The sequence below is a fragment of the Balaenoptera borealis genome (genome assembly GCF_965194805.1).
Source record: "Balaenoptera borealis genome assembly, chromosome: 2".
Classification (NCBI taxonomy): Eukaryota; Metazoa; Chordata; class Mammalia; order Artiodactyla; family Balaenopteridae; genus Balaenoptera; species Balaenoptera borealis.
The window spans coordinates 174,388,540-174,401,540 of NC_138867.1; the positions used below are offsets into that span (position 1 = coordinate 174,388,540).

The 13,001-nt window shown below is 46.0% G+C and overlaps 1 pseudogene across 1 annotated transcript; it reads left to right on the forward strand.

The window, feature by feature from the left end:
* Positions 1–4,796: 4,796 nt before the first annotated feature.
* Positions 4,797–8,696, forward strand: LOC309623517 (small nuclear ribonucleoprotein E pseudogene; annotated as a pseudogene). Its single transcript has 2 exons — positions 4,797–7,824; positions 8,070–8,696. The product of its transcript is annotated as a small nuclear ribonucleoprotein E pseudogene (transcript).
* Positions 8,697–13,001: the final 4,305 nt, after the last annotated feature.

Below are 13,001 nucleotides of genomic sequence, written 5' to 3' on the forward strand. Positions count from 1 at the left end.
CCCTGCTGCGGGGCGAGTCTTGGAGGAGGCCCAAGCTCAGGCCGGCTGGGCCAGCCGCCACTTGCTTGCTTGCTCAGGAGGACTTGGCCAGCTCACCGGCCTCCCCACAGCCCTCGCCTTATTTGGGTCTAGGATTTTCTCAAAGGAAAAAAAAAAAAAAAAAAAAAGGCCCGACCCGTTTCTGTTTTTAACCTGGTGACACAGGTCCCGCGTGGGCGAGCGGGCACAGCGCCGGCCCAGGAGGATGAGGGCGGCCTGCCGGCTGGTCTATTTCCCCATCTGTGGTTGGGCGGGCTGAAGAGGGCTTGTGGGTGGGTGCAGAGTAGGGGTGTGGTGGGGTGAGGGGGCTTCTGTCCTCCCTTCTTCTCCGCTCTGGGTCCCTCCAGGTATTGGGGGGTCAGGACCCCATCCCATCTGCTACCACCCCTGGGGGACTCCCTGGATTACTCCCACCTGTCTGACCAGTCTCTGCCTCATCATCTCCCTCCGTCTCTCTTTCACTGACTGTCTCTGTCGCTCTCCATCTCTTTTGTCTCTGTGTCTCTCTCCATCTCTTTTGTCTCTGTGTCTCTCTCTATCTCTTTTTTGTCTCCGTGTCTCTCTCATCTCTGTGTCTCTCTCCATCTCTTTTGTCTCTGTGTCTCTCTCATCTCTGTGTCTCTCTCCATCTCTTTTGTCTCTGTGTCTCTCTCCATCTCTTTTGTCTCTGTGTCTCTCTCTATCTCTTTTTTGTCTCTGTGTCTCTCTCATCTCTGTGTCTCTCTCCATCTCTTTTGTCTCTGTGTCTCTCTCCATCTCTTTTGTCTCTGTGTCTCTCTCTATCTCTTTTTTGTCTCTGTGTCTCTCTCATCTCTGTGTCTCTCTCCATCTCTTTTGTCTCTGTGTCTCTCTCCATCTCTTTTGTCTCTGTGTCTCTCTCTATCTCTTTTTTGTCTCTGTGTCTCTCTCATCTCTGTGTCTCTCTCCATCTCTTTTGTCTCTGTGTCTCTCTCCATCTCTTTTTTGTTTCTGTGTCTCTCTCCATCTCTCTGTCTCTTTGTGTCTGTCTCCATTTCCCTCTCTCTGTCTCCCCATCTCTTAGGGTCTTTTTCTCTCAGACTTTCTCGGTATCCTTTTCTCTGTATCTCTCCCTCTCTCTCCATCTCCTCTTCTATGTCTCTGTCTCTCTCTGTCATCTCACCTGCCCCTGTGGATCCGGCTCACAGGGGCGAGATGGACCCGGGCTGTCTTTCTTTCGGGAAACTCTGGGAGGCCAAGGCGGGCCCCGACCAGACCCTTGATGCCTTCCTTAGATCGTGCCCCCTCCCCCTCCCCCTCCGAATCTGGCTACAGCTCCCCAGCACCGGCAGGAACAGGAGGCGGCTTAGCTCCTCAGTTTCTCACTCAAGACTCCTGTTCACCGCCACCCCCAGCTCTCCCCACACTCAGCTCAGCTCCTTCCACTGCTTCCCAGGTAGGGCTGCCATTTGCCCTCCTCCAGGCCTTTGCATGTTCGGTCCCTTCTGCCTGTTTTGCCTTCCCTCCAGCAACTGGAGCAGGACTCACTGCCTTCAGAGAGATGTATTCAAAAAAAAAAAAAAAAGAAAGAAAGAAAGATGTATTCACTGATTCACTCACTTGAGAAACACAGAATACCTCTCACGTGCTGAGCCCCAGAAGCACAGGCTTGGAATGTGGGAGCCATTACTCTTTTTGTTATTATTTGATCATCTGTTTTGGACCATCAGCAGCTTTGGGGCAGGCCTGTGCCTGGGTCTTATCTGTGGTACCCTGAATGCACCGACCCCCCAGAGGATCAGAAAGTCCTTGTTAATTAAAATGAACAATTCGCTCTATACACTCACACACTCTCTCACACACATTCACATACAGACCCATCTCTCTAACTAGGAAACTTCTATTCGTCCTTCAAAGCTCAGATCAGATGCCTCCCTCCTCCAAGAAACCCTCTTGGACTCCTAGACACAGCCCCAGACCCAGCCCTGCATCAAGACTTCTATGTGGTATACACGATGGAATATTACTCAGCCAGAGAAAGGAATGAAATTGGGTCATTTGTAGAGACGTGGATGGACCTAGAGAGTGTCATATAGAGTGAAGTAAGCCAGAAAGAGAAAAACGAATATCGTATATTAACGTGTATATGTGGAATCTAGAAAAATGGTACAGATGACTTTATTTGCAAAGCAGAACTAGACACACAGACGTAGAGAACAAATGTATGGATACCAAGGGGGAAAGAGGTGGGGTGGGAGAAATTGGGAGATTGGGATTAACACATACACACTATTGATACTATGTGTAAAATAGACAACTGATGGGAACATACTGTATAGCACAGGGAACTCTACTTAATGCACTGTGGTGTCCTAAATGGGAGCGAAATCCAAAAGGGAGGGGTTATATGTATAGGTATGGTGGATTCATTTTGCTGTGCAGTAGAAGTTAACACAACATTGTGAAGCAACTATACGCCAATAAAAATTAATTAATTAAAAAAGACCCAGACCTATATATTAAAAAAAAAAAAGACTTCTATGTGGGATGGAGTGCAGGTTGTGAGGCTTCTGTGTTTCCTGCCTGAGGCCACAGAGGGAGTGAGAAAAAGGGACTGGGCAGTGGGCAGCGCTGCTGGAGAGTGTGAGGGGAGAGATCTAGAGCTCCCAGCACCTCTCTGCCCCCTCCTGATTCCTTCACTGTCCCTTAAGCCAGCTTCCTTTTCTCTGTCATGGTGAGAACACCTCCCCTGCACCCCTGCCCCCAGCCCCATGCTCCAAGGACACTGGTTTCTCCCCATGTTCGGGAGCTAAGAAAGCTCAACCCAGACCCCTCCCCCCCAACTCAGTTCTCCGTCCGCCTTCCTTATCTCACCCCCGCCCCATGTCCTGGCTGTGCAGATTCTTTCCTCTTATGATCAAAGTAGGGTATCATAATTGCATCTTGAAGAATGTCAGTGATGATTAAAGGACACAAGATAGATCATGGAATACTGTTCATTGATCGAGTACCACATGGGGGGCACCACACTGAACACTGGGCACGCAGCATCTCACTTAAGCCTCCCTGGACCCTAAGAGGTAGCGGACTGTTTTTATTCTCATTTTATAGAAAAGGAACCTGAGGCCCAGAGTGACCCACACAGGGTCAGCCAGCTTGTGAGTGGCAGAGCTGGCACTTGACCCAGCTGACTCTAGAACAGAGCTGGAGAGAAGTCCTAAGACCCCACCTCCCACCATGCTTTCCTGCCCCCCAGCTCCCATCCCCTGACTATCTCAGGCTGAGTCATCAGAGGTCAGCTCTCTCCACTCCTGATGTCCCCCCGGGAGACCCTGGAACCAGCCTCATTGCAGGTGGTGTGGCTAATTCCAGACCTGACACCACCGGCTCCAAAAAGGGATCCCTCCCCCAGGAGATGCTGGCTCGCTCCATGGCCTTGTAGGGTAGACCCTTGTCCCTGGAATGGCCTCTTGCTCAGGGAGCTCCCGGAGGTGGAATCTGATGCCGGGGAGGGGAGAAGGCGGCTGGGAATGGTGTTAGAGCCCAGCTGTGCCCCCTGCCCTGTAGCCTTAGCACTGGAGTTACGCTCTCTCTGGGTATCTGCCCCAGGGACACCCCAGAATTCCTGGCCAGGACTGGAAGGGTTATCTGGGGTTCCTGGCCTCTGGGGACTCTGGTCCAGCTGTCCAGGCTGCGTGGCCTGGGGCATGAGGTGGATGAAGCCTGCCATTTATAGCTCAGAAGGAGTGAGCTGCCCTCCTGCACCGTCCTTCTCCAACTGGGGACTTCTGAGGACCCGGGTGGGGGCAGAGCTCTGTGTTGCCATCAGGCCACCTCACAGCCCTGAGACTCAGGGTCACTTATTGAGCGCCTACTACATGCCAGGCACTGTGCAGGCTTTGGAGACATGATGCTGGACATGACTCAGCCCAGTGGGGAGAGACAACCGATACCTGCAAACCACTGTGGAATTTGTTAGGATAAGGCAAACTGCTGTCTGAGGTTGGGATCCCCCAGAAGCAGACCCTGAGACAAAAATTCGAGAGCAAGTAATTTATTTGGGAAGTTACCCAAAGAGACACAGGTAAGGGGTGGGGAAGTGAGAGGCGTTACCACTCTGGAAGCCTGGAGCACAGTGCCACCAGGGACCTCTGGGGGGCAGCAGAGAGCATGCCCTTCAGAGTTTGAGGACCTGAGGGGTGAAGGAGCTGGGGTATTTATCTACCAATTCCCATCCTTGTCGGTTGAAGGCTGATCCTGGGGGGTGTTGATATTGGGCCACCGCCAGCTTCAGCAGCTGGAGAAAGACACCCCCGCACCCCGCCATGCATAGGTGCTGCAAGAAGGAAGCCCTTGGTATAGGAGGACCTGATTAATTTTGGGTGGAAGTCAGGGAAGGCTTCCCTGAGGAGGTGGCAATTGAGGTGAGGTCTGAAGGAGGACTGTAAGGGGGTTGCCTCTCCCCCCCACCCCCAAATCTCTCCTGGAGTTTGAGGCACGCAGAGAGACCGAGGGGCCAGAGTGAATTTACCGAGTACTGGAGGAAAAGAGCAAAGACGATCTCAGCTTGCATCCTATGGAGTCTTGCTCACTGAATAATAATATGACAAGGATGATAATCGAAATGGCACTGGCTAAAGATGACCCAGAGCGGCAACAGATGTGCTGAGCCGGTCACGTGCAGCATGTGGGCGCGGGGTGGGCGGGGATGGGGAACTCGACCCTTCACTGAGAACCTTGTGCAGTGTGTACTTGGAGTCCCCTCAGCAGGGAAGTTGCTCCTCAAGGTCACACAGCTGGCACTGTGCCAAAGCCAAGATTTGAACCTGAATCTGTCTGATTTCCCCGGACCCTGAAACCACCACTGCTCCAGCCCTGCTGCCCAGTTTATTAAGACTCACCAGGGAAGGAGCCAGTGTGGGGAGGCGGGAGCAAAAGGTCCCGTGTCCTCCCCAAATTCTCTGAGGCAGACTCCAAGGGGGAACTGTGTGGATTACAGACCTGGCCCACAAATGCTGAAAAACAGGCGTGACCACAAGCTTTATGGCACCATCATAATAATTAATAACAATTATGGTTAACACTGACATTTCCCTCAATCTGCCTGCGCTGTTCTAAATGCCTCACAGATATAAGCTCATATATTAATTTTCACAATAACCCTATGAGATGGGGCTATTATTATTCCCATTTTACAGTGGGAGAAACTGGAGCACAGAGAGGTCAAGAAACTTGCTCAAGGCCACACAGCTGAAAAGGGCAAAATCAAGATTTGAACTCAGGCTGTCTGACTCCAGAGTTTGCACCCTGAACCACTGTACTATGCCCTGAACAGCCTCATATGCTTGACCTCCAGCCCAAATTACCTTTGCAGATGACAGCCGCTGCCCATTGGGTGTCAGAGCTACCACTACTGGGAGATGATTCTCTGTGAGTCCCAGGTGTTTCCATACAACTCACAAGCAGGGATGTGGACAGCTTTCCTTCTGGCTCTCTTTTCAAGAATGTTTGTATAGCAAGCAGCCCCGGAAGATAGAGAGAATTTCTTGCTCTGGAGCAGAGGGCAGGTTTGTTTGCTGTCCATGTAACAAAGTTAATGCTTCCCTCTGAGATAAAGGTAGAGCAGGTTTGTTCACAGCCCACTAGAAAAGACAGGCGTTTCTGAGCTCAGAATTACTCAGCTGTGGTGCAAACCCAACGTGCACCTGCATTGTCCCCGTGGCACTTGGGAGGAACCAGCAAAAACATGAAGTTCATACTGCCTGCTGTGCGGTGAGTAGTAAAGTCCTTTGTCTCTGACCCTGGAGTCTCGTATCTTCTGCCAGCATCCATGAAACTGGCAGGTTAAATTGTCAGCTTACAAGTAAAGTCTCAGACCCTTCACAGTCCTAGATACCTATTTGCTCTCTCTATGACGCTACCTGTCACCAAGATGTCTCACCAGGGATCCTGGATTTAACCTGTTTAGGTTCCACCTCTGCTGCTGCCTTTCTGACCTGGTGCAGAGTGGGACGTGAGGAGTTAAAGCGTGTCATTCTTTAAGGTTGATTTCTCAACCTTGGCACTGTTGACATTTTGGGCTGGATCATTCTTTATAGTATAAGGCTGTCCTGTGCACCGTAGGATGTCGAGCAGAGTCACTGGACACTACTCACTAGATGCCATTAGCACCCCACCCCCAGTCATGACAACGTAAAATGTTTCCATACATTGTCAATGCCCCTTGGTGTGTGCCCTAAATCATCCTCCTTGTTGAGAACCTTTTAGGAAGGACCAACAGCTTAGGCAACCAAAAAAGCTGCCTTCTTTGTCTTAGGGAGTCTATTTTTCAGAGAGATCCCTCTACACTCCCAAATTATCAATATATAGAAATGATTCCTAGATTACCCTCAGTATGAACACTGGCATATTGGAAGTCTTGTGACTTTGGACGAATGAATGAGTTAACGAGCAAATGATACAAAGTAACAACAACACTGTACACCCACGTTCATGGCAGCATTATTCGCAATAGCTAAAAGGTGGAAGCAAACCTAATGGCCATTGGTGGACGAATGGATAAACAAAATGTGGTTCATCCACACAATGGAATATTATTCAGTCTTAAAAAGGAAGGACATTCTGACACAAGTGGCAATGTGGATGAAACTTGAGGACATTATGCTAAATGAAATAAGCCAGTCACAAAAAGGACAAATATTGTATGATTCGTCTTATATGAGGTCCCTAGAGTAGTCAAATTCACAGAGACAGAAGAAAGTAGAAAGGTGGGTGCCCGGGGCTGAGGGGTGGGAATGGGGAGTAAGTGTTTCATGGGGAAAGAGTCCCCATTTTGCAAGATGAAAAGAGTTCTGGAGGTGGATGGTGGTGACGGCTGCACAATAACGTGAATGTACTTAATGCTACTTAACTATACACTGAAACAAGATTAAGATGGTAAATTTTATGTTATGTGTATTTTACCACAATTTTAAAAAAGTAACAACAGCAACAAAACAACTAATAGCATCTGTTGAGTATTTACTATGCACCAGGCACCGAGTGTTTTAGTTGCACTATCTCAGAGTTTGCAAGCTTCACTTATCCCCACGTCACCTCTACCCTTTTGTCCATGTCCTACTTTGGGTTTCCCCAAAAGTAGACCCCAAAACAAGAGTTTGTGGGAGGTGGTTCCTGGAAGCCTTGTGAGAGAGTGGGGAAAGGAGACAGGGAGAGGGGGTACGTTCATGAGTGGCTACCGCTGTGGGCAACCAGGGGTTGGTTCCACTAGGGATCTTCTGAACACTTCTGACGTCTACTCTGAAGTCATCTTAGAGTGATCCAACTGAAAGGTCAGGAGGCTGGGGGTATTTGCCCACCAACTCTTGACCCTCAGTGATTGATGGCTACACCCTGGGCATTAACACCCTGCTGCTTCTGGTCTGCCACACGCGGGGCCAAGAACACTGTATCAGGAGTCGTTGGCATGTGATGGGAAGTGTCTGCAGGTGAACTATGGGTGTGTTGAAGGAATATGGGGAGGGGTCATCAACAGTGGCTGCTAAGGCCATGTCTGTGTACCAAAGGTACTATCATTTCCTTGATTTTTTTTTTCTTTAAATCTATCATTTAAAAAAATCTCAGGTGGGTTAGTCATTGTAAGCACCCACCATGGGGTACCATGGTCAGAACCAAAAAGTGTAGAAGGTGACAGTGCACCCCATCATTTTCAGATACCTGCAAAAGAGATCTCGGATTCAAATCCGGCTTTATTTTATTTATTTATTTTTTAGTATAAGTTTATTTTATTTATTTATTTTTGGCTGCGTTGGGTCTTCGTTGCTGCGCATGGGGTTTCTCTAGTTGTGGCGAGCCGGGGCTACTCTTCGTTGCAGTGCGTGGGCTTCTCCTTGCAGTGGCTTCTCTTGTTGCGGAGCACGGGCTCTAGGCACGCGGGTTTCAGTAGCTGTGGCATGTGGGCTCAGTAGTTGTGGCTTGGGGGCTCTAGAGTGCGGGCTCTGTAGTTCTGGCGCACGGGCTTAGTTGCTCTGCGGCATGTGGGATCTTCCTGGACCAGGGCTTGAACCCATGTCGCCTGCATTGACAGGTGGATTCTTAACAACTGTGCTACCAGGAAAGTCCCTCAAGTGTGGCTTTATGAGCAAGTGAGTATGCAGATAGAGGGCTGTATCATTGGTTTTAATGAGTACGGAAACCTTATATCAGATGATGCTGAGGGATTCATTCTAAAACAAAGTCAAGAAAACACCTGGGGCAGATCATGCTCAAAGGAGGTAATACTACTCTGCTCCAAAGTGTCTCCAACTAGAATATTACTCAGCCATAAAAGAGGGTAAAATAATGCCATTTGCAGCAACAAGGGTGGACGTAGAGATGATCATACTAAGTGAAGTAAGTCAGAAAGAGAAAGACAAATGCCATATGATATCACTTATATGTGGAATCTAAAATATGACACAAATGAACTTATCAGAAACAGACTCACAGATGTAGAGAACAGACTGGTGGTTGCCAAGGGGGAAGAAGATGGGGGAGGGATAGATTGGGAGTTGTTTTTTTTTTAACATCTTTATTGGAGTACAATTGCTTTACAATGGTGTGTTACTTTCTGCTTTATAACAAAGTGAATCAGCTATACATATACATATATCCCCATATCTCCTCCCTCTTGCATCTGCCTCCCACCCTCCCTATCCCACTCCCCTAGGTGGTCACAAAGCACCGAGCTGATCTCCCTGTGCTATGCGACTGCTTCCCCCTAGCTATCTATTTTATGTTTGGTAGTGTATATAAGGCCATGCCACTCTCTCACTTCGTCCCAGTTTACCCTTCCCCCTCCCCATGTCCTCAAGTCCATTCTCTACATCTGCATCTCTATTCCTGTCCTGCCCCTAGGTTCTTCAGGACCATTTTTTTTTAATGCCATATATATGTGTTAGTATACAGTATTCGTTTTTCTCTTTCTGACTTACTTCACTCTGTATGACAGACTCTAGGTCCATCCACCTCACTACAAATAACTCAGTTTCGTTTCTTTTTATGGCTGAGTAATATTCCATTGTATATATGTGCCACATCTTCTTTATCCATTCATCTGTCGATGGACACTTAGGTTGATTCCATGTCCTGGCTATTGTAAATAGAGCTGCAATGAACATTGTGGTACATGACTCTTTTTGAACTATGGTTTTCGCAGGGTATATGCCCAGTAGTGGGATTGCTGGGTCGTATGGTAGTTTTATTTTTAGTTTTTTAAGGAACCTCCATACTGTTCTCCATAGTGGTTGTATCAATTTACATTCCACCAACAGTGCAAGAGAGTTCCTTTTTCTCCACACCCTCTCCAGCATTTATTGTTTGTAGATTTTTGGATGATGGCCCTTCTGACCCCTCATTGTAGTTTTGATTTGCATTTCTCTAATAATTAGTGATGTTGAGCATTCTTTCATGTGTTTGTTGGCAATCTGTATATCTTCTTTGGAGAAATGTTGATTAGAATGGGAGTTTGGAGTTAGCAGATGCAAACTATTATATAGAGAATGGATAAACAGCAAGCTGTAGAGCACAGGGAACTATATTCAATATCCTGTGATAAACCATAATGGAAAAGAATATGAAGAAGAATATACATGTATAACTGAATCACTTTGCTGTACAGCAGAAATGAACACAACATTGTAAATCAACTATACTTCAATAAAATTAAAACGGAACAAAACAAAGTATCTTCAACTAGAACTTTTCGGCCATGGCACGTGACTCGGTTCGGTCTAGTTCAAGATGCTGACAAACTTCAGGGTTGGTGCTTGAAAGACAGAATTGTGGTGCTTGAAAGAAACTTTTCAAGGAGTTAAAGTGTATTTGAACATGTGACGATTGGTATTTATAGAATAAAGGTTTTTGCTTTCTTTGTCCCTTTCATGGTGGTAGCAGGGTAAACTTCTGAGAAGGTGCCAAATATCTAAGAACATATATCTGCCCCTGAGAGAACTTCTGTAGAATTCAATTCCATTAGTTAAAATAGTTTTTCTAGGGGACTTCCCTGGTGGTCCAGTGGTTAAGAATCCACCTTCCAATGCAGGGGATTGAGCACCATCTATCCCCGGTCAGGGAACTAAGATCCCACGTGCCTCGGGGCAAATAAGCCCACATGCCGCAACTACTGAGCCCACACATTCTAGAGCTCGTGCACCACAACTAGAGAGCCTGTGCTCTGCAACTAGGGAAGCTCGCCTGCCACAACGAAGATCCCAAATGCCGCAACTAAGACCTGACGGGGCCAAATAATAATAAAAAATGTTTTTAAAAAAATAAACAAAATAAAATAGTTTTTCTACTAACTGGCCCCAGCCTGAACCTTGACACAGTAACTAGACTAGCTATTTATTCTACAACTATCTTAAGGGAACTCTGTCAACTGCTTTAATTTACAAAGATTATATTTAAATTCCATTCTTTTGACTACGTTAAAGATTGTATGTTTCAAAGCATCCTTTTAAAAACTTATTTCTTTGTGCTTACAATTTTTTTCTATAGTAGATCATTTTATTGATTAAATTTAACCCCTTCAACAGAAAACAGATCTGTGCATTCCTAAGGATCAGGGAAGAGTTTGTTGCATAGGATTTTGGGGTGGGGGGTCAGGGCTGATAAATGGAATATTGCCTGCCATATCAGTAAACAAAGGATGTCACAGTTTTCAGTGCTTGCAGCCCTCCGACGTGAGTCGGTGAGCCCTGAGGGAACTAAGGAAGGAAAGAATACCTGCCATCTAGCAGCCATCAGACTGCAGCCCCTCCCTACGGTGAGCCCTAAGGAAACTCAGGATGTGAAAACACAGGATACTGGCCCCAGATAACGGAGGTGCATATCAAAGCAATGATTTCAGTGAGCCCAGACTCTTGTATCTTCCCATACATAGAAAAGTACTAAATACCTTAACTTGACATATCTGGTTTTCTTTAATTAACAATAATCTTTCGATGTTCAGACTATCTGCCCTTTGTTGCAAAACTCCTATATAACCTGGCTTCCCCCTTGCCTCCCCAGAGCAGTTCTCTCAGGGTTACTTGAGATGCTGCTTCCCGGGCTTGAAGTCCTAAAAATTCCCGCCGAATAAAACATGACTCTCAACTTTTAGGTTGTGAATATTTTTTAAGTCAACAGGGCTGAAGAACTGCTCTACTCTTTGGTTGTGGTGGTGATGGCATTTGTCAAATTTCAGAGTGAGTTTTACTGAATGTAAATTCTACTTCAATAAACATAACTTTAAAAACTTAAAAAAAAAGTGTCTCCAGCTAGAAATGATCAATGAAGTGAGAAATTGTTGAGAAGGCAAAGCAGTTTGTTTTTTTAAGGTGTTCTTTGTTTGGGAGTGTGGTCCTAAAACATTTCCTCATATTGTTACCCTTATGTTGTTATTACCAGCTGACAATTAAAAAAAAACTCAAATAACTTCTTTGGCCTCATCATAGTGCAGGCTTGATGTACCAATTGTGTTTTCTACACATTTAAGTAAAATGTGTTTATCCATTTCACACTTTAAAAAAATTATTTTTAATTGTTTTGGCCCTGCCACATGGCACGTGGGATTTTAGGTCCCTGACCAGGGATGGAACCTGCGCCCCCGGCAGTGGAAACACCGAGTCTTAACCACTGGACTGCCAGGAGAGTCCTCATTTCACATCTACAGTCATCTTGCTTGCCAGTCATTCATGAACTGTATTATCTCATTTAATCCTCCTAACATCCCTGTGCACTAGGTGTTATTACCTTTATTTTACATATGAGAAAATGGGGACTCAGAGGGTTGAAATGACTTATCCCAGGCAGCACTCAGGTACACAACATAATGATTCCGTATTTGTATATATTGCCAAATGATCACCCCAATAAGTCTAGTGCACAACCATCACCATAAGCTATAATGGAATAAAAAAAAAAGAATATAGATATATACATATATGTGTATAACTGAATCACTTTGCTGCACACCTGAAATTAACACAATATTGTAAATCAACTATACTTTAATAAAAACAAACAAAAAAACCCAACCATCGCCACACATAGTTACAATTTTTTTTTCTTGTGACGAGAACTTTCAAGATCCCTCTTAACAACTTTCAAGATCTCTCTTAACAACTTTCAAATACACAGTACAGTATTATTAACTATACAAATCATGCTGTACATTACACTTCCTGACTTAATTATTTTATAACCTGAAGTTTGTCCTTTTTGACCACTTTCACCCACTTACCCTACCACTCACTCCCTGCCTCTGGTAACACCAATCTGTTCACTGTATCTATGAATTCATTTTGTTGCTGTTGTTTTTTAAGATACCACATATAACTGTATAAACGACATCAAACGGTATTTGTCCTTTCTCTGTCTGACTTAATTCACTTAGCATAATGCCCTCAAGGTCCATATTGTCACAAATGGCAGGACTTTTTTCTTTTTTATGGCCAAATAGTAATTCATCCATCTTGAATAAACATATCGGCAGCTGTAAGATACAGCTACTAGATAAACAACCAGATAAGGAACTAGGCTGCCTCACCCATGAGGTTCTCCTTTCAGAAAGCCCTGGGTAACCTAAATAACTGACCACTTGCATGGCCCTATGTCTCCCTTCTTGTGCTCTAATTCTTGTTATTAGGCTTTAAATTAGCCAATAAAGAGTGAATCTGCAACACCCCAGGCACCCCACACTTGGACCCTAATAAAGGCAGAGCCCCAGGTCTGTGCTGTCTCTCTACCTGTGACCTCACTGTGTGGCCCTCGGTGTGTCCTGTACCCTCCAGGACCTGTAAGAAATCTTTTTTTCAAAGTTCCCCAATGGTTGTTGCTGAGGTGTTTTGCAATCATAAGAACCACAAGGCCTAGTCCAGCCACACCATTGGCTCTGGTTGGTTGCGGAAATGTCTGTGGGGGTCCCCACAAGTCTTACATGTCCAGGTGGGTGACCCCAGGTGTTCCTAGCTGAGACTGACACA